Source organism: Lagopus leucura, unplaced genomic scaffold (genome assembly GCF_019238085.1).
Source record: "Lagopus leucura isolate 7727_CA_CO unplaced genomic scaffold, USGS_WTPT01 Super-Scaffold_100008, whole genome shotgun sequence".
NCBI classification, from domain to species: Eukaryota; Metazoa; Chordata; class Aves; order Galliformes; family Phasianidae; genus Lagopus; species Lagopus leucura.
In genome coordinates, this window is record NW_024962265.1 from 26,161,913 (window position 1) to 26,185,340 (window position 23,428).

General features: G+C 36.0%; 2 protein-coding genes across 2 annotated transcripts in view; one reads left to right on the forward strand and one right to left on the reverse strand.

Moving 5' to 3' along the window:
• The window catches only part of IMMP2L (inner mitochondrial membrane peptidase subunit 2), a 447,967-nt gene that overhangs the window by 197,143 nt on the left and 227,396 nt on the right, over positions 1–23,428 (forward strand). The gene's annotated exons all lie outside the window — the stretch shown is intronic.
• The window catches only part of LRRN3 (leucine rich repeat neuronal 3), a 36,154-nt gene that overhangs the window by 12,253 nt on the left and 473 nt on the right, over positions 1–23,428 (reverse strand). The window lies entirely within an intron of this gene.

Below are 23,428 nucleotides of genomic sequence, written 5' to 3' on the forward strand. Positions count from 1 at the left end.
TTTACTGTTCAGGTATCACAATCAACCAGACAGTGATTTCTGTATTCATAGCTTGTTCTAGTTTTTGTTCTAATTTCTGTCATATTTTGTTGTGATTCCTAGTTCTGATCCAAAGACACAGATGTATCTGTTTTCCATGTATATATGAAGACACCTGGGAACACTAACTCACATATTACTGTAAGAATATTCAAGATGTGTAGATGTATTTGTGCAACGAAGTACATCTTGCTATGAGACAATGGCTCTTGAAACCAAACAAATGATAAGGTGGAATGAAGGCGCTGGACACTGATATTACCTGAAAACTCATACTAAAGGTGACTCTGGAATGGCTGAATGAACAGTTTTGTTCATCGCTAGTGTTGAAGTGGGATAGATGCACTATTTCAAACTGTCCTTTTTGCTTGTCTTTCTAAAGATGGGTTAGGCATTTGGTAAAAATGGTCACGTTAAGCCAGTGGAACCTGCTGTCTTTTCATTATGATACTTTTGTTTGGTTTTTGAGTCTGGATTCAGCCTTTCTTTTTTTTCCAACAACCTGAAAATAACTGAATGTGTGCAGGACTGATATTTCAATAGTTTGAAATTTCAGTAATGTGAAATGATATATTATTTCAGGGTCTAGTAGTAGTTTCCTCTATGGAAGTTATCAGAGGAATATCAGAAGGAAAGAGAAAGACATGACATGCTTGTTTACTTAAAAGATGAACATTTGCACTAGAATGCCTGTGAAACAGCAAATACAAACGTAGCATATTCCAAAAGGCATTAGTTTAATTTATCAGCTGCGGATAAAAATGCTTGTAGAATGCTGTATACAGTTCTTGTCACTCAGCTGCAGTAAAATAAATATGTTATTACGCATTATGAGGAAAATGCTAAGAATTGTTTTAAGAAGGAACCAAGAATGAAGGATGTTTTTCCAAAATGAGTGAAAAGAGATTCCTTTCTGCACCTGTATGAAGTCAAAAGCTATCAGAGTGTGAGAAGAACTATTTAAGTTAACATCCAGTGTAGTTACTACAATAACCAGCTGTTTAGATAATAGGACTAAAATTAATGTAGACTTTGAAAATTACCATTTTCTATCGGGGTGAAATTGTGGAACAGTGTCTGATTGGGACATCACTTGTGTTTAATAGCAAGTTTGCTCTTAGAATTTGTATTGCTTGTAATATCAAGTGACCTTTCAAGCATGTGTTTCTAGAAAGCCCTTTATGACTTATGTGAGTGGAAACATCATCTGTGAACAGTGAGCAAGTCCAACAAATAGTAGAAAACATAATGTTCATACCCACAGTATTTTCTAAGCACTATTTTAAAAGAATATTGCTTCCTCTGTAAAGCAACTTCAGATGTGTTGAAGACAGAGGAGAAATAGCTGTTAGTTACTTGTAAAAATTTTGTGTAAAGTGCAGATGGAGTAGTAATATCTATTGAAGAGCCTGGAGTTGTTTCCATATGACATGGTATCCACTAAGATGGGCCTTACAAAGATAAGATGGTTTTAAGCTAGAAGGAGGAAGATTGAGGTCCAGATGTCAGTAGGAAACTTTTTATTCAGAAGGTGATGAGGCATTGGAACAGGTTGTCCAGAGAAGCTGTGGATGCCCCATGCCTTGAGGCATTCATGCCAGGTTGAATGGGATCCTGGGCGATCTAATCCAGTGGGTGTCAGCCCTGCCCACATCAGGGGGTTGGAACTAGATGATTTTAAGGTCTCTTCCCACCCAAGCCATTCTAAGATTCCAATATTTCATTGCAAAGGTATTATTCCAGTTCTCAAAAATATTCTCAGAAATTGTTGCTTTTCTTCACTGAATTAATAAATTGTTCTCTACAGTGAATTAAGGGCTTACATGGAAAAAACATAACAAACATAATGGAAGAACACTTTGTGTCATATGTAAATGCTTATGAAGTCTGAAGAAAATATGGATATTTCTGGATACATCCTGTAAGTTCTAGAATACGTCTCACTAGGAAGAAACATATAATAGAAGAGGTTAAAAATAGAAGGGTGGAAGAATGCCATTTTGAGAGGGATTTGGGTAATTCTGTTGCCTCCTGAAAAACTGCCATTGAGGTTTTGGAATTTTCCATAAGAAGCAAAAGAAGAGATGTTGGTGACAAAGTGATTCTCTGTAATGAAAGTCTTCTTTTTTTGCAGTAGTGTATAATAATAGGTCATGGCAGATATTTGCAGATTTACCTGTTTGAGGTATTTGATACAGTAGAAAAGCTGATACCAATAAATGTGCATAAGGGATTAATTTGGTTAACCACAGTTTAAACTGGTAAACAAGAATCATTTGGCTGTGGTGTGTGGCTGTTTCTGCCAGTTCTTATAAATATGAACTGAATATGCAGTTCAAGTTCTCTTGTCGGGTAATTATCCTTCCTTCAGGCAACAGTTGTCACCCTGTTTAGTATTATAGTGATGGAAGTTATAAACCACCTGTCTTTCTCCTTGCAAATGACTCTGTGTCCTCTGTTAATGAGCATGGAAATGTCACCTTAAATTGCTTTAATGCTCTCAATACTAAGAAAACAAAGCACAGAAATAATCTGAAGTTCAAAATCTATGCCAGTTGCTAAGTTTGTGTTAGTATGCCTTTTTCCCGGTTTCAGCTGGGACAGAATTGATTTTTTTTCTTCACACTGTTTGGTATGATGCTATGTTTTGGCTTTAGAAGAAAAACAGTGTAGAAAACACGCTGATGTTTTAGCTGTTGCTGAGTTGTTCTGCACAGAGCCAAGGACATTTCAGGTTTTCACCTTCTAGTACTGCCCTAACAGTGAGGGGGGTCGAGGGGGCACATGAAGCTGGGAGGGGACAGAACCAGGAGTGCTGACCTTAACTGGCCAAAAGGATATTTCATACCATATGGCGTCATGCAAAAAAAACCCTTCAAAACAGTAGGGATTTGACTGGATGGGCTGCTGCTGCTTGGAGGCTAGCTGGGCATCAATCAATGGGTGGTAAGCAATTGTGTTGTGCACCACTCATTTTGTAAATAGATATTATATTATTATCATTACTATTATTTTCTTTTTCTATCTCAGTAAATAGATGTTTTATCTCAACCCATGAATTCTACTTTTTTTTTTTTTTTTTTTTTTTTTTTTTTTTTCCTACTTCTATCCCCCATCTCACTGTGAGATTTGAGCAAATGACTGTGTGGTATTTAGCTGCCTGCTGTGTTAAGCCACAACAGCTTTGAACTCTCTTTACTACAGTATCCCATTTTATGTGAATAATTTTGGAAGTAAGTCCAGATTTGACTTTTATAATTTGGAACACAGATTGCAGAGCAGTGTGAGCATTTTAACTTGAGTTTCAGAACGTGACTTGGGCTCAATTTCTACTACTGATTATGGAGAATGATCAACTGGTTAAAGGTTCAGATTATTCTGGAATTAAATTATTTGCTAAAGAAACACATCTGAGTGGCTGAACGCTTGAAAAGTCCTGAAAGGATTTCTGGAGAAGTGACAAAATATTCTTTTCGTCTCCTGTCATGCATGAGACAGAAGAGATAATGTGAGCTAAAGAAGGAATCCAGGGGACATGAAATAGCATTTGAAAATTATAGAAGTAATAATTAGAGAGTTATAGCAGATATGAAGTAAAATAGGTTTGTTTGGCACTCCTTCAGGAGAAGGCTTTTAGGGCTGATCAAGACTTGCATTACAAGCAGTGAGGGAAATACCCTGAAGGCCATAAAAATGTTTGGCTTGAAAATTAGTTTTTAGCATCATTATATATCCCATGATGCTGCTAAACATTAGAATTAATCGGTAATTGATAAGTTACAAATAAACTTGCTTTATAGTTGCTCATTTTCTACAAATAATTAGTCTTCAAGGGTCACTATTTAAAACATTTTTATGTCCACTTTGGCTAATAAAGATCTGTCTTGGAAGAAAATACTGAAGAATTACTGAGATGAGTTCTCATGGCAGTCAGGATGTCTAAATTCCTTTTAATGTCCTTGTGGTTTATAGAGCCATATGGATATAGAAAGCTGATTTTCACTAGCCTAAAATTTTAATGGAAGATGGAGAATCTACTGCAGGTGAGCACATCTATTTAGTTACAAAAATCTAGCAGTGCTTTGGAAAAAAACTGGAAGACTGCAGTTTCTTATTGATGAGAACAAAGCAAAGCTTGGTATTCGAGTATTGTCATGTAGGATCCCGTGCCAGACCAGAAAGGTTTCGTGGCATGTTCAGCAGGTTGTGTTATTATTAGTGGCTTGGTCTGTTACAAAAACTTTTTTTTTCTTCTTTTTTTCTGTACTTTGAAATGTCTTTTTTCTTGAGAGTTAACAAAACTTTTGAATGAATCTCCAGCAGTATTATGTACGCTTTTCCTTATCATTACTATAATAAATAAGACAGTATCAATTATATTTTGGATATAGGCAACTCCCCACATCCAAACTTGCAGATCAAAACATTAACAATTAACAAAACTCAGCTAATTCTTAATAATATTTGTTTTATGATGAATAATAACATGATAATACTATGTACTTGCCAAACTGGTAACCCAGGAAATACTGAGTTGGAGGAGTCTTGAAGTCTTGAAAGTTTTATCTGTTTCTCTTTCTGTTCTTCTCTTCTCCAAACTCTTTTACTGAACGTAAGAGCCTTGTAACTAACTAACACTTTTTCATGACTGGGAAATTTATTTTGCTTTATTTTGCTTTACTTTATAGATTAAATAGGGTATACACAAATGTGAATGGTATACGCAAATGAAGGAGGGAAGATTTAGGTTGGATGTTAGGGGGAAGTTCTTTACAAGGAGAGTGGTTAGGCCCTGGAACGGGCTGCCCAGGGAGGTTGTGGATGCCCCGTCCTTGGACGTGTTTAAGGCCAGGTTGGACGGGGTCCTGGGCAACCTGATCTGAATGTGTATGTTTGGTGGCCCTGCCAGGCAGGGGGGGTTGGAACTACATGATCCTTGAGGTCCCTTCCAACCCAGGTGATTCTGTGAAATGTGATCCTTGAAATCAAATGGAAAGAAAGCTGTACATTCTAATGAAAAATACCTCTGTGCTTAATTTACTTGATTGTGAAATACCATATTTTTCAAGCTAGTTTTAAGGTTTGACATGATTAGCCTTCATTAGTTTCGTAATTAGTTTAAGAAGATTGTTTTGGAACAGGCTGACTCCTTTTTTGCTGCTACTAAGTCAATCATGTTTTTATTATGAAAGTTCCCTCTTGAAGAATTTTTCACCACAGATTTAATTGCTTTCTCTTTTAAAAATAATGATAGCTAAGAAGCATGAAACTCAGAATTTCTTTCACTGAGAATAATCCTTAATTATAGTGGCTGCACCTACCAGTTTGGTATTTTTCTGTTAGCACATGTTAGGCTTCCATTCTGCATGTTATAAAAAGGATGTTGCAGGGTTAAATGGATTTTACTGATAGGTAAGAGAAAAATGCTGGTAATTATCAGGAAACATTGTTCCACAATAACAATTACTATAACAGTCTTTATTATGTATCCTTTTTTATGTTCAATATTATTGTCATCAGAATTCTGTCTGATGTGGCAGTGCTAATGGGGACATAGACAATTTCTGCAATGCCACAACAACTTCTTCATAAAATAGAATCAGAATCCTTTCATGCGAAAGGAGGAGCCTGGCAGAGTGTTTTATGATTACCATGTCTTAGAATCCAGGTACCTGTGGTCTCCTTTCATTTTGAAATTAGGAAATATTCAGAGTACTTATTGATCAGAAATCAGTCTAAGGTAGCTTCAATTTATAATATCTGTGCCTTCCACCATCGCACCATCTTGATCTGGGGATCCGTAGCACTGATAGTCTTCCTACCAGTCAGCTTCAGAGTTTAAAAAAAAGAAAAAAAGTTGGTAGGAAGAGTTAACAAACACTTCATTATGACTATAACTTTTGTTGTTGTTGTTGTTATTTGGTTTTTGTTTTGTTTTAACTTCATCATCATGGTTGCTTTGCTTTTCAAAGTATCTTTGAAATCATAAAGAATTCATTAACTTCTTTCTCAATAGCTGGAATTCTGAGCTCAAAAGCACAATTTAAACTGGTTGCATTGTAACAAACTAAAATTTTGTTTTGTTATGAAAACTACAGTTGCAAACAGTCATAACTAAGTTTTTCCCAGCCAGGAGAGAATAAGATAAGTGGAAAAGAGAGTGAATATTATGGTGTTTTTTTTTTTGTTTTTTTTTTTTTCCAACTTTTGTCTTTTTCTTGCTTACCATCTTTGAAAATTAACTGAGTGGGAAATAAAACTGAATCAATTTTAACTTAATTCTACTTCTGCTCTGCTCAATGAATAGCAGCACTTCTGAGAAAAAAAGAAATTTCTTTGATGTGTCCTTTGAGGGCTCTTTTTTTGCTCAGGCTAAGGCTATCTGTAAAATGACTGTTTGGAGACTTGTGTGGCAATCTTTTTTATGCCCAAAAGAGACAAATGGAAACAGCGATTACCATGCCATCAGTATGGTACCAGGGCTAAGCTTTCATCACTCATAATTGGAAAAATCTCAATTTTTAGTCTAATCTTCATGTTTCTTTCGGTTATCAATGTTTCCTGTTTTCTTCAGTGTGCTGTCATGTATATTAGGTTTCACTTATCAGTTCTGAATTATGAAATTTGACTGCAAATGATTGTTAAATTTGACCACTCCATTCATAAGTTCTGTGAAAAGGTTAGAACTTCTACACAAGGTTTTTATAATATATATATATTTTTTTTGCATGTAAGGAATTTGAATGAATGCAGTAATTCAGATTTCTTGTTTGATATTCCAAGTTTATGGTTTAATGTGTGTAACACTTTCTTTTGGAGCTACTCTGTAAGTGAATGACTCACTTTTCAGAAATTATTTCTTATGAGATGCATTGTATCCAAACCAAAATTTCATTTGCAGTTGAACAATTTCAATCAGAGACCCAAAATTCATTTTGTCAAGTATTTCTTGCATGTTTTTCTCTCAGGTTCAACTTCCCATGTTAAACATTTTAGAAATACTTCCTGAATTTTAACGTGCAAGGAACAGAGTGGTCCATTGCACACTATTCTGTGGTTTGTTTTTCTGCTGAGAGATGCTTTTTATGTCACTCGGAAAAGTTTATTTCCCAAGGGTTCAATTGTTTCTGGTTAAGCACAGATTATAGAATATTATGGTGATGAGCTGCATTTTCTAAGATAACCATATGGACCTCGAATGCCTCTGGAGATGAGACTTGTAGAGAGTTACACAAAACTTTTCTAAGATAACCACATTGACCTAGAATGCCTCTGAAGGTTAGTCTTGCACCATGTTCCAAGCAACTTCTCTTTTTGCAGTGATTTCTCAAGGCTGTAGAAATGGAGGATCAAATTCCCTATCTAGGACAGGAACTTAAGTATGGGATTCTGCAATCTCAGTTATGATGATACAAGAAGCAAAAATTACAAGGCCCTCTTTTTATGTACAGGCAATAAGATTTTGACTGACAGAGATCTAATCACAATCAGATTAAGTTAGAAACAGTTTGCTTCTATCATTAAAAATAAAAAGGAAATTGTATTAAACCAAAACACACCATAATGCAGTTTAAGGCACTAGATCATCAAGCTTCATTGATAAGAATAGAAAACTATTGCACAGATAAATCTTCCAGAGCAGTCATTATACTCACCAAATTATTGCTCACTCGTTTCAAAATAATGTGCCTATGGCTTTGACATTTAATCAGAGCAAGAATGGCATTTATTGAATCTCATATTCAGTAAGTCACCAATCAAAATTAATTTTTTTAAAGCCAGTAAAATAGAAAATGCTTGTTAATTGTATACAGATTTTTCTTTCATTCCTTTATGTGCTTGTGCTTTTGTCTAAGGACATGTTTGGGAACTTTAACCATCAAGTGGTTTTTTTTGCTTTTAGTTTTTTTTTTTTTTTTTTTTTTTTTGTTTGTTTTTGTTTTTTAATTTCTTGCATCTGTCTCTTCTCTCTTCCCTCTCTCTCTCTCTGTCTTTCTGCTCTTCTGATCTCTCTGTCTCCCTTCCAACCCTCTCATTTATTTTTCTGTTTATGTATCTCTACCAATATAAGACAAACCATAAGCAGGATTCTGTTTAAAAATGAGTACAATTACTAGACATATACATTTTGCCATTAAAAAGAGGATCACTTTCAACTGAAAAAATACTTGGGTCAGATATTAAGTTTGTGTAAGAACTGAAGTAGGTAACATATGCAGAGCTAGAGCTGACTTGAATGCTTATGTACAGGTAGAATGCACAATGTGCCACCTTGTGCTGTCAAGAATGGCTTTAGTTTTCTCCAACAAGTGTGTCTAAATGTAATAAAATCTTTATAAATTCTCATTAATTAATGGAGGATTTGATACACTCAAATAACTAGTCTGTATTGTGGTAGAAATTAAAGATTATCTGGTAGTTTGACTCTAGTTTTACTTGTTTAATAGAGATGTAGATTATGGTTTATTGGTATTTACATCCTTAGTAATTGTTTTGTGTCTCAATATAAAGAACTAAGCTGAATACATGCATAACATATTAGAAATGCCATTAAGCAAATGAATCTGAATTAATGTTTTGCTTCTTTATGCTATGCAAAACACAAATTTTCCCCAATTAATTTACAATTGATTGCTCTATATTGTGCCCCAAGGGAACAGGAAAGAAGTCTGTTTCTGTGTTCCCTACTATTTTGTTTTAGTAGTTTGATTAAACTAAACATCAAAAGAATAAATTACTTACGCATTACTGAAGGTAAATGATTTTAATTGTAAGAATCTACTTATTTCTCTATGTGCATAGATACCACTGCACATTCATTTGTTGTGCTTATTTTTATATATAGGTAATAGATGTTAAAGTAGCTATGCTTCCAAAGACAAACATATGGTTTTAACATTTGGACTGCCCAGTATAGGAAGATAAATGTGGTCAATATTAAATGAATGCGCTGATCTCTGTCCAATTCACCAACATCTCATAAGCTTTCATTAATGTCTGAGATGTCTGTAGTTTGCATTCTTGCCAAAGGCTAAATGCAGATTTAATCCCTATTAGTTTACCTTCCCAGTCTAAGACACTCCTATGCTACTTGACTATTTCGAAACTTCAGACCTGTTCATGATTTTTAGAAGCACTGTTGTTTTTCTTGTCACTCTAATATCAAAATCCACAGTTTTAGCCAAATGCTGTCTTCCTACGTTTCTTTTTTAAATCCCTGTCTGGGAAAGCTGCAGAGATGATGTATCTAGGTTTTATTTCCTTTTGTTCCTCAGTTTCTGAGGTACATGGTAATATTGAAGAAATCAGCAGGGACAAGTAAAATAGTCAGAGAAGCATTTACTGGATAGAACTTGTGAAAATAGCCAACAGGAAGAATATTCAAGTCTTCAAAGGCGTCTTTTAATCCAAAGTCTTTTTCATTTTTGATTATTCAATTTCAAGTAGAAATTTAGAAATATTTTTATTATCTGAACTGACACAGCTGTGTGTTTTGGTGAGGAGTCAGGATTTAACCAATATTTTTCCTGTATTTTATCTCATCCAGAAAAGAAAAAAGGAAGGGAGATAGGGGGGAAAAAAAAACAAAAAAACAAAAAAACAAAACAAAAAAAAAAACAAACAAAAAAAACCAAACAAGTTTGGCCTGTAACCTAGGAGTCCTGTGTGAATCCGTGTGTTGTCTCAGGAAAAGGCCTGTGTCTAGGACCTGGGCTGTAGACCTCTGCTGATCTCCTTCTAACCCTCAATCTGCAAAAGAACAGAATTCTCTTTAAGGTATGCTCATTTATGGCCACTTCAGTTGTTTCTCTGTTAAGCCTGCTAGTAGTTTTGTACTGTTATTCTATGTTATCTCCTCATAAATTACAAGGACTGCTCTGAAAGTAATGCATCCTATTTTATTACGCTGGCCCATTATGTCAGAGGTGGATGTTGGTGATATGGCAGTAGAGGTTGAACCGTCCCACCGACATTCTGTTAACATCTTGTTGCTGTGCAACAAATGGTAGCTGAGGGGCAGTCTGGCAAAATGGCGTCTGACATGGAAGTATCAGATTGAATTCCTCCGTGAGGAAAAATTTGCACCCATTGACATTCATCAATGCTTGCTGAATGTTATAGAGATCAAACAGTGGTTATGAGTACAGTGTAGTGATGTACAGTGCTGATGACAGCTGTCACATGATGAAATGAAGAGAGTCTCAGTCAGCTCATCCGAGGAAATTTCTGGATTATGACCATCAAATTCTAAATGGAGATGATTGTTGACTTTGAGGTGTTGGAAATGATGGTGGCAACATAGGAATATTATGAAGTTTGTGTCTGGTGGGCCCTGCAAATGCTCTCAAAGGAATGGAGAGAACACCATATGCAAGTTTGTCGAGAACTGTTGAACTGATACAAGGCTGAAGGTGACAGTTTCCTGGATCGCATCATTACTGATGACAAGATGTCAGGTAACCACTATGAGCTGGAGTCAAAATGACAGTCCATGGAGTAGAGACATGAATTACCTACTGAAGAAAAAGTGTTTTGTAGCTGATCTATATAGCACCTAATCAGAGTTCATTTCATTTAGGCAGGGAGAGCAGATAATTAAAGATTAGCTTTGAAATATTTTTATTCTCACTCTGAAATAGATCTTCACCGTTGACCGATGGAGGCAACTGGAGTTTCACCTTCTGAATATGCTTTGGAGGTGATACCTCCTACCTCACTAAAGAAGTTTTGAAAGTTTTATTCACTTTGTGTATGGCATAAAAATATACTAGGAGTATAATAAAAAGATAATGTAGGAAATAACTGTCAAATTGGGCAGAATATAAATTCTTCCTCATGTAACAATCTTTGTTTCTAATTTACACATAAAGCAATAAAGAAATTGAGACTGCAGAAAAAGATAAATGCAAAATTTATAACATTTCTTTCTTTAATATCCTTTCTTGAAACTTTTGGAAAATACATGTATATGTTGTAACACAGTTCCCAGCTGTCTGTGGTGTTACAATGTCCTGGTTAAAGTGCATGGTATTTTTGTTCTATAGGCTTCTCTGTAACTCAGAAGTAAACTGAGGAACATGTGGCAGTTGCTAGGGTAACCATTTCTTGCATTTTGCATAAAAGAAAATAATCCAGGAATAAAGCACACGTAAATTGGCAGTGTGGAAAGTGATATCACATCGTCTTTCACATTCTCAATTCGTTTTTTTATGGCTTTTTCCATGGTATTTACATAACAATGAATTAGATCTGCTTCAACTTTTACCTTGAATCTCCCTGTACTCCTGTATTTAGCCTAGTTCTGGAAGTAATTTAAGCATTCTGCTTAAACTCTTTTTTTTTGCCCTGTCAACCAACTTACTGTCAATAAGATATAGCTGAGACTGGTCTAAGCGCCGGTTCTGTTCTCTCTGAGTACGATTATCAGATCATGTAAACAGAAATGAAACCTAATTTAAAAGTTGTTTCATGCACTTAAATTTGACTTCTTGTAATTGATCAAATTCCATTATACATCTATCTTGAATATGAGTATTACAGAAGAGCCAAAAGGCATTTAGAAAGCTGAGATTTTGCTGCTCACAGAGGAGTCCAATTTAGAGTCTGTTAAGGCAAACTTTTAATCATTAGTAATTAATTCTGTGAGGTTTTTTTGTTTTTGTTTTTTTTTTTTCATGAGAAAACTCTCATTGTTGTAAGAGGAAATAATTGTATCACTGACATGCAGGTTCAAACTACATTAAAGTACTTACCCCAGTGGGTGGCATCAAGCAGTCTTTGTCAGGTAGATGTAAAGAACGTGGCTAAAAAGTAGTTAATGGCACTGTGTTGGTATTATTTCAGTGAAACACCTGGTGCTTCTTAAACTTCTTTGTACTTTATAATTCTAAATTCAGAGTAGTATACGCTTGTGTTTAAATATTGGAGTATAAGCATGATATAATACCCATGATTAATCTAAACAGTATCATTTAATATTTGCAAAAATATTTGTTGTTAGCATGTTGTCAAATAATAATTTTTACTCATGGTAAAGAACTGAGATGCAAATTGTCTGCACAATTGGATTCAGTTTTAAGAAAAGTACTTTAAAGGCTTCCCAGCCCTTCCTCTAAACACAGATTACCATGATTTTATGTATGTTCAGACCCTGGAGCTAAAATAATGTCTTATGTAGAGGACAACATAAGAGAATTATCTGGAATTTGGTGCGGCAGCTTTTTTTTTCTTTTTTCCTATTTTACACTATTTTACACTGCATGACTTAAGTGAAGCTATATGTATATGTTTATAGCATGGTTTCAGTTTATAATCCTTTGCACACTAGTGTGTTTTTTCAAAGCTTGAGAATAAAAATGCTGTTCATTTAATTATCTATTTAAGTGTACTCTAAGTTTTTGGCGACTCTAATTGACCAGTTCATGTTTCTTAAATTACTCTGGTAGAAGTAATTACTGGATGGATTTTGATACTGGAGATAACTCTGAGAAAATCAGCACAAATAACCGCTCTAAAAAGGCAAGCTTCCTCAGCTGAATCACTTCTTATGAAGCTTGTTGCAGGTTTGTATCACACAAAGAGAGAAACAGATTAAGTATATTCACTACATAAAATACCACACTAGGAAGAGAAAGCTGAAGTTTAGAGCTTAACATGAAGCAGTCATTATGTTAATTCTCATTCACAGTTGCTAATGCTGTATTTTCAAGACTGTATGAATCTGTAGAGCGTCAGATTTGTGGAACACACCGAACACCTGGCTGAACAGAATTACATAGATTATAGATTAAGATGGTAAAGCTCCAGGGAATCAGGCTTTTCCCCTTCTAGAAAATAGCTATTTTCTATTATCTGAGTAAACAGTATTTTATTTTAAAATTTTAAAACAAAATAGGAAAGTTTTTAAACTATTTTTAGTATTTGTTAAGATGTGGTCAAGTTACCCTTGTCTTGGTGAGTAACAACAAAGAAAATATTACCTCATGTTTAAACAGTAGTCTGTCAGACTGTCTGCCTTCTCAAAATTTTCAGCTGCATTCCACTGAATTAGAGACCAAACTCAAAGCATTGTAGAGATTAGCAACATTCCTTTCAGTCATGGTAACATCTTAATTGCTCTCATCCAGTACAGTCATAGTGAGACATCTAAGCAGATTCTGATGAAGACAGCTGCAGATTGTTGACTTGTGTTTTATGACACTTTGTCGACGAAGTAGCAAGCCCCTCTACAGAAATTATCTGGAATTTGGAAAGGATCATAGCATCATATAATATTTCATATTAGAAGGGACCTCAGCAAATCTCTAGTCCAATCTCCTGCTCAAAGTAAAGTCAGTTGTTATGTCAGACCTATGGAAAGTAAAATTGAGCTTTGGAGTTTCTTACAGTTGCTGTAAAGGATTTAATAACATTGTGCTGAGACTTTCCCATTTTGAAGATACAGCAGTTGATTTTGGTTTGTGTAGATTTGATGTTGTACATTAAACACCAATAAAAAATATTTGTAATCAATGCTAATGCAAGTTTATTTTTAATTGAATTGAACGTTTTCCTCAGCCTTTAGTATTGGTTACTCATTCTCTCCCCTACTGAAATATCTGTGTTTCAGTTAATGATGGAGTAGATGATTCAAAAAATGTATTGAGACTTCTTGAAAGTTTCACTATCTTCTATGGGAGAGGCTAAACCAGCAGTATTGAGAAACTACCACAGCTTTGATGAGCTTATGACTGAATGGTTGTAGGTGGCCTACAGTCTCAACATAACCATTACCATTTTTGTGACAGATTTGAATCAGGTATGTCTGATGTGTTTTTGCATCTAGGTCTTTGTGCTCTTCCTAGGATTGATATAATGACATACCAACACAAGTCCAAAGCTCAGCCAGCAAAGTCAAAAGAGCCAGGACTGCGTACAGCTCCTCATAGGAGTGAGCATGCTGGGCCTGTGCTGAAATGGAGACTGTGGCTGATGAGCAAAGAGTTCTAGATGGGACAGTGAAGGTGTGCAGACGCTCAAGACCCTGGCACTTGAAACACAGCTTATAAATCCCTCTTCAGTGAGAGTTTCATCACTTTGTCTTGACGTAATGATACCTGCTCTAATCAACAGAATATATTCACAGTGCAAAGTCATACTCTTCAAGAAACATAATTCTTTTTGGAGAGCTGACATTTAAAAGAAAGTAAACACTACTGAGACCTAATCCATAGCCACTTAAACTAAACTGAAAGATTTTCGTGGTCTTTGTGAACTTTAGAAACTGTCAAAGCAGGGATGAAAAGTAAAACTTGAAAAAAAAAAAAAATAAATAAAAAAAGGAAGTCTAAGAGTTTTCCAGGACTTAAGAGAGTGAAAGGTCCTGCTTTTCTGTTGTAAAATGAGATACCTCTGTTGGCATAACTCCATTGATGAAGCTTGACTTCAACTGAGAGGATAACCAGAGATTCAAAATGCACTTAAGGACCGGGACAATATATGAGAAATTTAACATTTCAGCAATTGAATTGTTGAAATTGCATATAACTTTACTTCTACTTATGGTTTACTGTTAAGTGAACGTTTATGAAATGTTCATATGTATGAAATATTCCCAAATTTAAATACCTTAAAAAGGCACCACAATCTGGTTTGCAGTTGTAGCACAGGCAATCAGCAAATTAAAAAAAAGAAAATAACAAACTATTAGAGGAAGTTCTTTCATGTAAGTAACTAAGAATAAACTGAAAAACCTTTCCCTGACTTCTATTTTCAAAACCCTTAAGGCAAATACGCAAGAAAGACCATTTTATTCTATTTGAATTGGTATTTTTCCCATGAAATCATACATTTTTGATGCTGCACTGTAGAAAAAATAAAATTCCTTTAGAGCAGCTTGTAGGTCTAACTGTTGAACAGGGTTAGTAATAAGTATAAAACTTAGAAATGTTACCAAATCAGAAAAGGACATGCAAGAGCAAGTATTATAGTTTCTATCCATAAAATGGAGCAACAAAGAATCTAGCACTAGGTTACTATTGTAATTATTACTGGAAATGTTCTTTAATGTAGACATTGAAATTTGCCTGTTTCTTTATTACACCTAAAAATAAGTTGAGTAAAAAATACTGTCTTTTCTCCATAATGTCAGAGATGCCTTGGGTAGCAGCTGGAGAGCACAGATGAAAATATCTAAAAGAAACAGTTCTTATTTTCATTTGCTTTGGATTTACTCCCCATAGTGACAATAATGATCATTAATAGAATAATGAAATTATTGAGACACGCTTTACTATAGGTGAATGGAGCATTCTTAAATAGGCAAATATCAATGTCTTAGAAAAATTTTTTATAGGCTGGACAGGATGGATTTATGCAACAAACACGAAGATCTGAGTGTCTGAATATCTCAGTATGAATGTTTGTTTTCTGAGAGACATAACATTATTAATATATCTAATTAGTAAGAGAAATGTACATAGGACTAGAATGGAACTATGGAGAAATAGGACACAAGTCATAAGCAGTTTAACAAAAAAAAATAAAATTAAGTTGGAAGTATCCACTATGACAAAACATTAGAGCCAAAGTTTTATTGTATGTCCTTCCTCTGAACATTTGGAAGAATTAAGTGGAAATCTTAATGGCAGGAATACGTTTACATCTTTAATGTCCATACTACTTGGAAAAACTTTGTGTTTTCCTGATATTTTTGTGAAGTAGCAATAGACTCCAGTTAGCAAATTAATTATGGCAATTCTAAAAAATCTAATCTAAAACCTAATCTCATTCCACTCACTCCCAGATATTAAGTTGGGAATGTAAACACTGATGTTTTTATGGAAAAAAAACAACCTATGAAATATGAAATAGGGAGAACCACGTGTTTCAATTTACTTTCTGTGAGGTACATTTCAAGATAAGGTGCATTTTAAATAATGAAAAAGCTTGTATCTCCTTATCAAAACTGATAATATGTCATTTGTTGTTTCTGAATATTACAGTCTCCTCACACAGGCAAAGGAGAATATACAGTAGTTGCAAAATGTTTGGCATGATTTTGTTTAATTAAACTCAATTTGTCCTGAAGTTGAGAAATGGACTTGTTTCCAGGTTCTCAGCATGGTTCTTGTAAAACTACGTAGCCAATTTTTCTAGGGGATATTGATTGTGATTCCAAGGTGTTTTTGTTTTTTTTTTCATCTGAAATCTTATTTTTCAGAAGTTTTGGATATCCATCCAGCTCTTTTAGAGGAGGAAGCTGGACCATAACGTGTAGGAATTAGAATTATTCTCAGTAAGAATAAAAGGTCTCAAGGATATTTTCCTTTGTGGCAGTAATGGAAGTGAAGCAACATGATGAAACTTGTGTTTCTGGTTAGAAATATGGTGCAAATAGTGAAAAGCAAAGGGAATAAGCTTTTACAAATCCCTTTTACATTGATGTTAACATCAATGGGAATTCTGCCATTTACTACAAATGGAAGTGGAATTACACTCAAATATATCAATTCTGAGTACCATCTGTGAAAGGTTTCTGGATTGTTCTAATACAGAAATTTTAATGGTAGTAGTTTTATTTGTGTGTTTTTAGCAGACCGTTCTCTTACAATTACTTTTACACTGAACTCTGTTCAAATAGTGTTAATTAAAAACTAGAAACAAGCACACACAAAAAAATTATCAAGAAGGAATAAAGTATAACAATTGCAGGTGAGGCTCCCGTAGTTGTTTTGATCTACCCTGGTTTTACTGAGATCTGTGCAGCAATACACAGTATCACAAGTGTTGGAGATAGATGACAGGACAACTTACTCTTCAGTTCCCAACTTATCTGTGGACAATGGGTAAAATAACAGACAGCCTGGGAGTTTTTAACCAAATTTTCTTCGGCTTATTTCTTGAAGTTGTTTTGTCATGCTCTAAAGGCTTTGAACCGTCTATACCAGTGTGAACACAAATTAATTAGCTCTTCTGATTGTTGCTAAGATAAAGCAGTAGTGAGGATGTGGTCCAATTATAGTAGAACTTGTTCTGAATGCTGGATTCTTGAAATACTGAGGAAAGTTCACTCTACTAATGCTAGTCTATGCATTAATATCTAAGGGGTTTTCTTCTTATCAGTGTGGGTATTGGGTTTTTCTGGTGTATGTCCAAGCAGGACATTATTTCTGAGGCTGTGGAAGTGAAAAATGTAGGTCTAGTGCTGTGCAGCCCCCCATATTACTGGGCTGGACTTTGTGCCCAAGAGAAATAGAATTCAGCAGCTTAGGTGCTGTAGAGCACAGTACTTTTCCTTATGCATTTTTGCAGTTAAAAGTCTAAACTAGAATAATAGTGGATATCCCTTTTGTCTCTTATTGCACAATAAAAACCGAATGACTGAAAATGTGTGTTTGTCTGACATAATATTGATGGCTAGGTAATCTGTAGCAAAGCAACATTCAGAAGGATATGTTACCTGAATTATACGTGCTGGGTGAAATCGCTATTCAGACAACCATTTCTAGTTTTACAGATCATTATATTTGCAATTACCTCATTTTGTCTTCTCTCACCTCGTAAAGATACCTCTGCAAACTGGCATAATAGGCATTAATCTTTCCCTTTCTCTTGAGAGTTGTATTATTTTGGTCTTGTATTTGTGCTTTCTGGTAAGTAACCGGCCAAACAAACTCAAATGGAGTTCCAGGACTGTCATGGAACAGCTACTGTACAGACTCAGCTGTGTTTTTTCAAAGTTAATGTGGCACATCCTGTATGAAAATAAATACATGTGCTAAAAGGTGTAGTATGCTGAATAGTATCTAGGACAAAGTTGCAATGTTACACTTAGAGGGTAACCAAAATGGCTATGCTTTGTTATAAACTGATATGAAAAGGGAGTTACACAGATAACATCCCTCAAGCTGCACTAGTAATGAAACACCACTTGACTGTAATTTTATTTTCATACTGAAAGATTCTTTTCTGCTTGTTTAGAACTTGGTAAGGGTAAACCTGTTGCACTGTTCCTGAAACACTTTTGCAATGGGGAAAGAAGAGTAATTTTTGAAAGACTGGTTGATTTATGTGTGGGACATATGACAAATGGCAGTTTTATATTGTGCAGTGGGTTTAGAGCAGTTGTACAAAGAAGAGAAATCTTTTGGAGGTTTAGCTCCATGTGAGCATTGGCTGGAGTAGTCTTTACTGCTTCTCTGCTCCTGTGGCAAGCAAGATGGGGCCAGCAGGGGTGGGAAATTCAACAGCTAATGCTGTACTTATTGGAAACGTGGAGTACGAGCTCACTGTTTGGTGTAATCTGCAAAACTTGCTGATGCTTGATGTGATCTCTAGAGAAAGCTGCTTTCCAGAGTGGAGAAGTTCAGGGGCCTGCAATAACTTGGCAACAGGAATGAGAATGGGGTAGGAAAAAGAATTAATATCTCTATATCTCTAGTCCTCTGATTTACAGATATGACATTGGCTAAAATGTTTGAGAAAAGTCTCTGTTTACGCATAAAAATTATCCCTGTCAACACAAGCAATTTTATTAGAACTTCAGGTACAGAAAAATCACATAAATATGATATAAATAGTGACAAGAATATATCTCTGTTTTCAGCAGAGATGTATTATTGTACAGCAGAAGCAGAAACATTTGTGTTTATCCTTATTCAGGGAACAAGTTAAACATTTACACTTATTTAAGTGCCTCTCAATTGAGAGATATATTTTGCTTGCTGTCTCAAATATGGATGACTTTGTGTTTTATCACCAGGATTACAAAGCCAACCAATATGATTGCCAGCTAGGATTCCCTCAAACCTCTCAGCACCACACTAGAAGAGCCCTGGTAATTTTTGACATCTGTGTTGCCAACACCTTGCCTTTGTAAAAGCTATTAAGAAGACTCCTCTTCCCCAGGATGCTAGCTCTGCTGTGGTGGTTTAAAAGACGTCTCAATGCACAACTTTGCTTCTCGTTGTGTGTTATATTACGTGTTTTTTTTTTAATCTGGATTATTAGTCTGTAATTTATTCAACAGGCAGTTTCTGAAATTGTCTGATCCCTAGGCAGAAGATTGTATAAACATTTTTTTGTAATACTGATAACCAAATATCCAAGGGAACTTTGGCACAATATCAAGACACATTTTCACCTTTCCTCTACCAGAAGTTTGAGATTTTTAGACTCCTGGCAGGGTCTTATTTGTCTGACAAGTACCCTCTAGTAAAAGACTCCTGTGGTTCTTCTAATAATCAATAGATACTTTGGAAAAAACAGAATCTCTGTAGTATTTAATTTGGCTGTGCAGTATTTAACTCTAAGCATAGATGCTTATTCAGGAAAGGGAACTGTTAAATGATTTCTTTTGTACCAATGTTGTCAAAAAATGTTTCCCAGTTTCACTGGGATTGTGGGAGTTGAAAGCAGAGAAGAGGTAAAAAATCTTCTCTGTTCTAATTCAGAGGTCAGTTGAATTAAGATACCATTAAATTTGGGGCAGATATTTTAATGAATTTCATAAATACAGCAGATGAATAGAAATAATGGGAGCACAGAGATCTTATTTCCTTTGAATTACTGCTTGTGGCCAAGCAGTTACTGCAAGCAGGCTGGCTGAAAGAGAATGAGTTATATTGAGAGAAATCTTTGGTAAAGAAGAAATATTTCCAAAGAAGGATAATTGCTTCAAGGATGCATTATATAAATACATATTTATGAAACTACGCTTCCCTTTCACTTTAATGTCTGTGCAATTGTGCTGTGCAGCAAACCAGTTAGCAGTCTTGGGAACGCTAGGGGTGAGTGCCCATCTGTAGCTTGTTCTTTCGAGCAGTTGGCAAATTAGAGCTAAGAAATTATAAAATAGAAGTAAAGGAGCATAAGTTTAACTTATCAAATAATATCTCCTTCACGTATATAACTAGAGCATGTCTTCAAATTTTGAGAGAAGAAAACAGGCACATGTTGACTTCCTTGTTTCATTTGCTCTTCATTTTTGTTATGGTTGGCTTATTGAATAGCACCATCTTCCATATATAAAGAAGAGTAAATCCTGTCAGAGGAGGGCAAGTGGATCAAGCAAAATGTAGTCTGAATGTAGTCTGTATTTTGTGCTTGTGAAAGTGCTCTTTCCCACCAGGTAGCACACTCAGCTACTCCAATGGAACCCAAGGTAGAATAATTTTATTGACTCCCATACTGGATATTCCTTTGGTGCAGATGAATACAGCTCCATTTGCTGAGACAGCGAAACTTACCACTTCAGGTCAGTTGAGGATATGAATTTATTGTGGTGATATTGGTGACATATGTATAGATTTGTTGTGGTGACATTAATGACATCATTTATAGATTTTGCGTATTACACTGAGGTTCATACTGTTTGTTTAAGTAAAGTTTTTAGCATCAAAAATATTACCAAATGTTCTTTGTGAACAATGATGTTTCACAACAATGGCATTTCACAGTCTGTGGGCTAGTCAGCTGAGTAAGTAAAAGGCAAGGTAATTTGGTTTTCCAGGTACCTTACTGTTGTAATGAGAAGCATTGATTTTCTAGTAATACTAATGTGTTTAATGACCTTTTTAATGACATCTGTCACTACTGTTTCTTCTCAAATTCTACAGGCATCTTAGGCATTTTCCCTTCAAAAAAAGGAATGGATTTTAATTGCTCGTTATGTTTTTAGAATGAGAATTAGTACTCTTTTTAAAGGAATACAGGGAATTAAAAATATGGGAATTAAAAAAAAATAGTTATGTTTCAAAAGTTACACTTTTTTAGACAAATATACTTCGGAAAACAGTTGCTTGAGCAATACGTGTCACTAGTTTGTCACTGTCAGATTTGGCTAGTTGTTATTACGTAGAATTGAAAGTGGAAGGGTTTGCTGAGATACCTTCTGGCAGCATCTCTCTCAAGACTTTTCTTTCTTCTGCTTCACCTTTTAATGGTACTAAGTGAAGGAGGGATATATGAATTAACAAAATCACCGATGTACCAGAACTTATGAAATACTCATTCCTATAGTTTAAACAGTGCTTGTTTGTCAATGATGGACATTACCTTCAGAAGTAAGATAGAGCTTGCCTTAAAAAACTCTGTTTTCTACTTATTTTCTTCTACTGTCAGCTGCTCTCAAATTTGGCTATCAAACGCCATCTGTTTAAAGGCACAGTGGTGCTCGTCAATGGTAGGGATTAGTGTCACTGGAAGTGGCTGCAGCACTGCTACATGGCTTGCTCTCACTTCAAACACTTCATTTCATCCTCTGTTCCCGAGGGACGAGTGATCACGAGTGATCACAAGTGATTTGCAGGACACGAGGATTTTCATAAGCTGCTTTTCTTCGTCGGTTAACAAAGATTATGCGTGATACAGATGACCCGCGTGGCAGGTAGCAGCAGCGCCTGGCTGACCAGATCTCGCTCGGTGTCGGAGCAGCTCTTCCCGCTCCCGGCCCACCTGCAGGCACGGCCTGCTGCCGCGCTCAGGCCCACCGCCCGGGCAGGCGGCACGGCGCGGTTGCTATGACAACATCAGCCAGTCCCCGTCTGACACAACCACGTTACTGCAGGAGCTGGTAGGGAGCATTAACCAAAACAGTCACCCAGCACTCGCGCTGGCGCGCTGGTTGGGATCGCGTGTGCCGTGCGCTCAGGTGCTGCATCTCCGCTGCATGTTTCTCTGTGCGTGCATGTTTGGAAGAAACAAATTTTGCTGAAATGCTGTGGCATGTCCATATAATATGTTAAAGTAGTGCGTTAAAGTATGGGTGACTGAAAGCAGTGTAGATTAGTGTGATGTTACCCATAGCTCCTTCATTTTTCCATTGAAATGAATGAGAACAAAGTCAGAAAAGCTAAGCATGTAGCACAGTATACAGTAGAAAAAGTTTCATCTGTGTCCTCCTTTGCATACAGCATGGAGAGAGCAGAATCAGGCTCTCCTCCTTTTTGCATACCACCTTCTGCAAAGAAGGTAGCTTGAAGGTCTGCTTTTAGCAACTAAGATGCACATGAAGTGTGGGTGGAAAGGGGATACTGAATTAATTGAACCAGGGGTTGTGGTTCACGTCATGAAATAAACCAGCTTGCTTTAACAGATTTCATACAGCAGCTGAAACAGAGAAAGCGAGCTTGCCAATAGCAGGAGCTAATGCTTCAGTACCTTTCATTCTCTACTCTGAAAAGGAAACCTCTTCTTGAGCTCATTCATTTTCCAGAGGGAAAATCGAATGCTGTGGCATATTGTCAGAGCTGCTTTATTGTCACCATTTACAAAGGTCAGCTGAATTAATTGACTTCTTACTCTACATATTGTTAAGCTACCCATTTCCTGACATTTTTGGGAAGGTGGCAGGCTTACAGCCATTGGCTGTCTGTTTCACAGTGTTTGTTTCTGAAAACACAGTAACGGAAATTACAAATAAATAATTGTTCTGCTGCAACAGAACAGGTTCTTTATGATGTTCTGCAAGGTGCACAGGGTGAGTGGTGGTAAAGGGGGGGAGGTTGAGGAAATAATCTGTATATTGAGCTGTTTATAATGCAGGCATAGCATTCTAAAAGGCAAATGAAAACATGCAGGAATATTACAGGTTTTTTTTTTTTTTTTTTTTCACTTTGAAGCATGCAGCAGATACCTAACCTGTCTTTTTCATGGTGTAAACTAAAATCTCTCTGGCTTTCTCTGGTGCATGAATCACAGATCCATTCTGATGGACTTCACTGAATGTGTTTTCATCTGAAGGGATACTAGGATACTGTTATACTGCATAAAAGAAATGACACATACATAAATACAAACACGTTGGGCAACAATATTGCTAGCATGGAATTTTATGTTGATTAAATTGATTAATCATTGCTGTCTTTTTTTCTGGTCTCTCCCAGACACATTTACTGCCCCCTCAGCTTCCCTGTCTTGGGTTCTTCTCTTTCTGAACAGCAGTGCTGGGCAAAAACTCAAAACTAGACATGTGAACACAAAGACAGGGAAAGCAAAGATAAACAGTCTCATGCCTTCCCATGCTAAAGCAGGCACAGCTTTTACAGTGATGAATTTGAACAGTCTCCTTATATGAAAGTACACTTTGGAGGCACCCTGCTGTGATCCTGTTAATTACCAAAGAAGATGAGAACTCTCCTGCTTAATGCGATCCTTTTTACCTAGCGCGTCCGTTCCAGCTGCATCAGTAATCAGACATTCACACTGTCCCTTCGGACTGAAAAGGGGATGTTTTTAAAGCGAAGTCATTTGCCATAGTCCTTAAGATGTAGCCTGGCAGAAATTCAATAACTGTTTGTGATATGCTCACTCAGCCTTGCCACTCTGTGGGCTTTAGGTCCTGACATAAACAGCATTTCCCTTAATCCTAGCCCTGGTGAGAAGAAAGGAGGCTGTCCTGTGTCTTGTT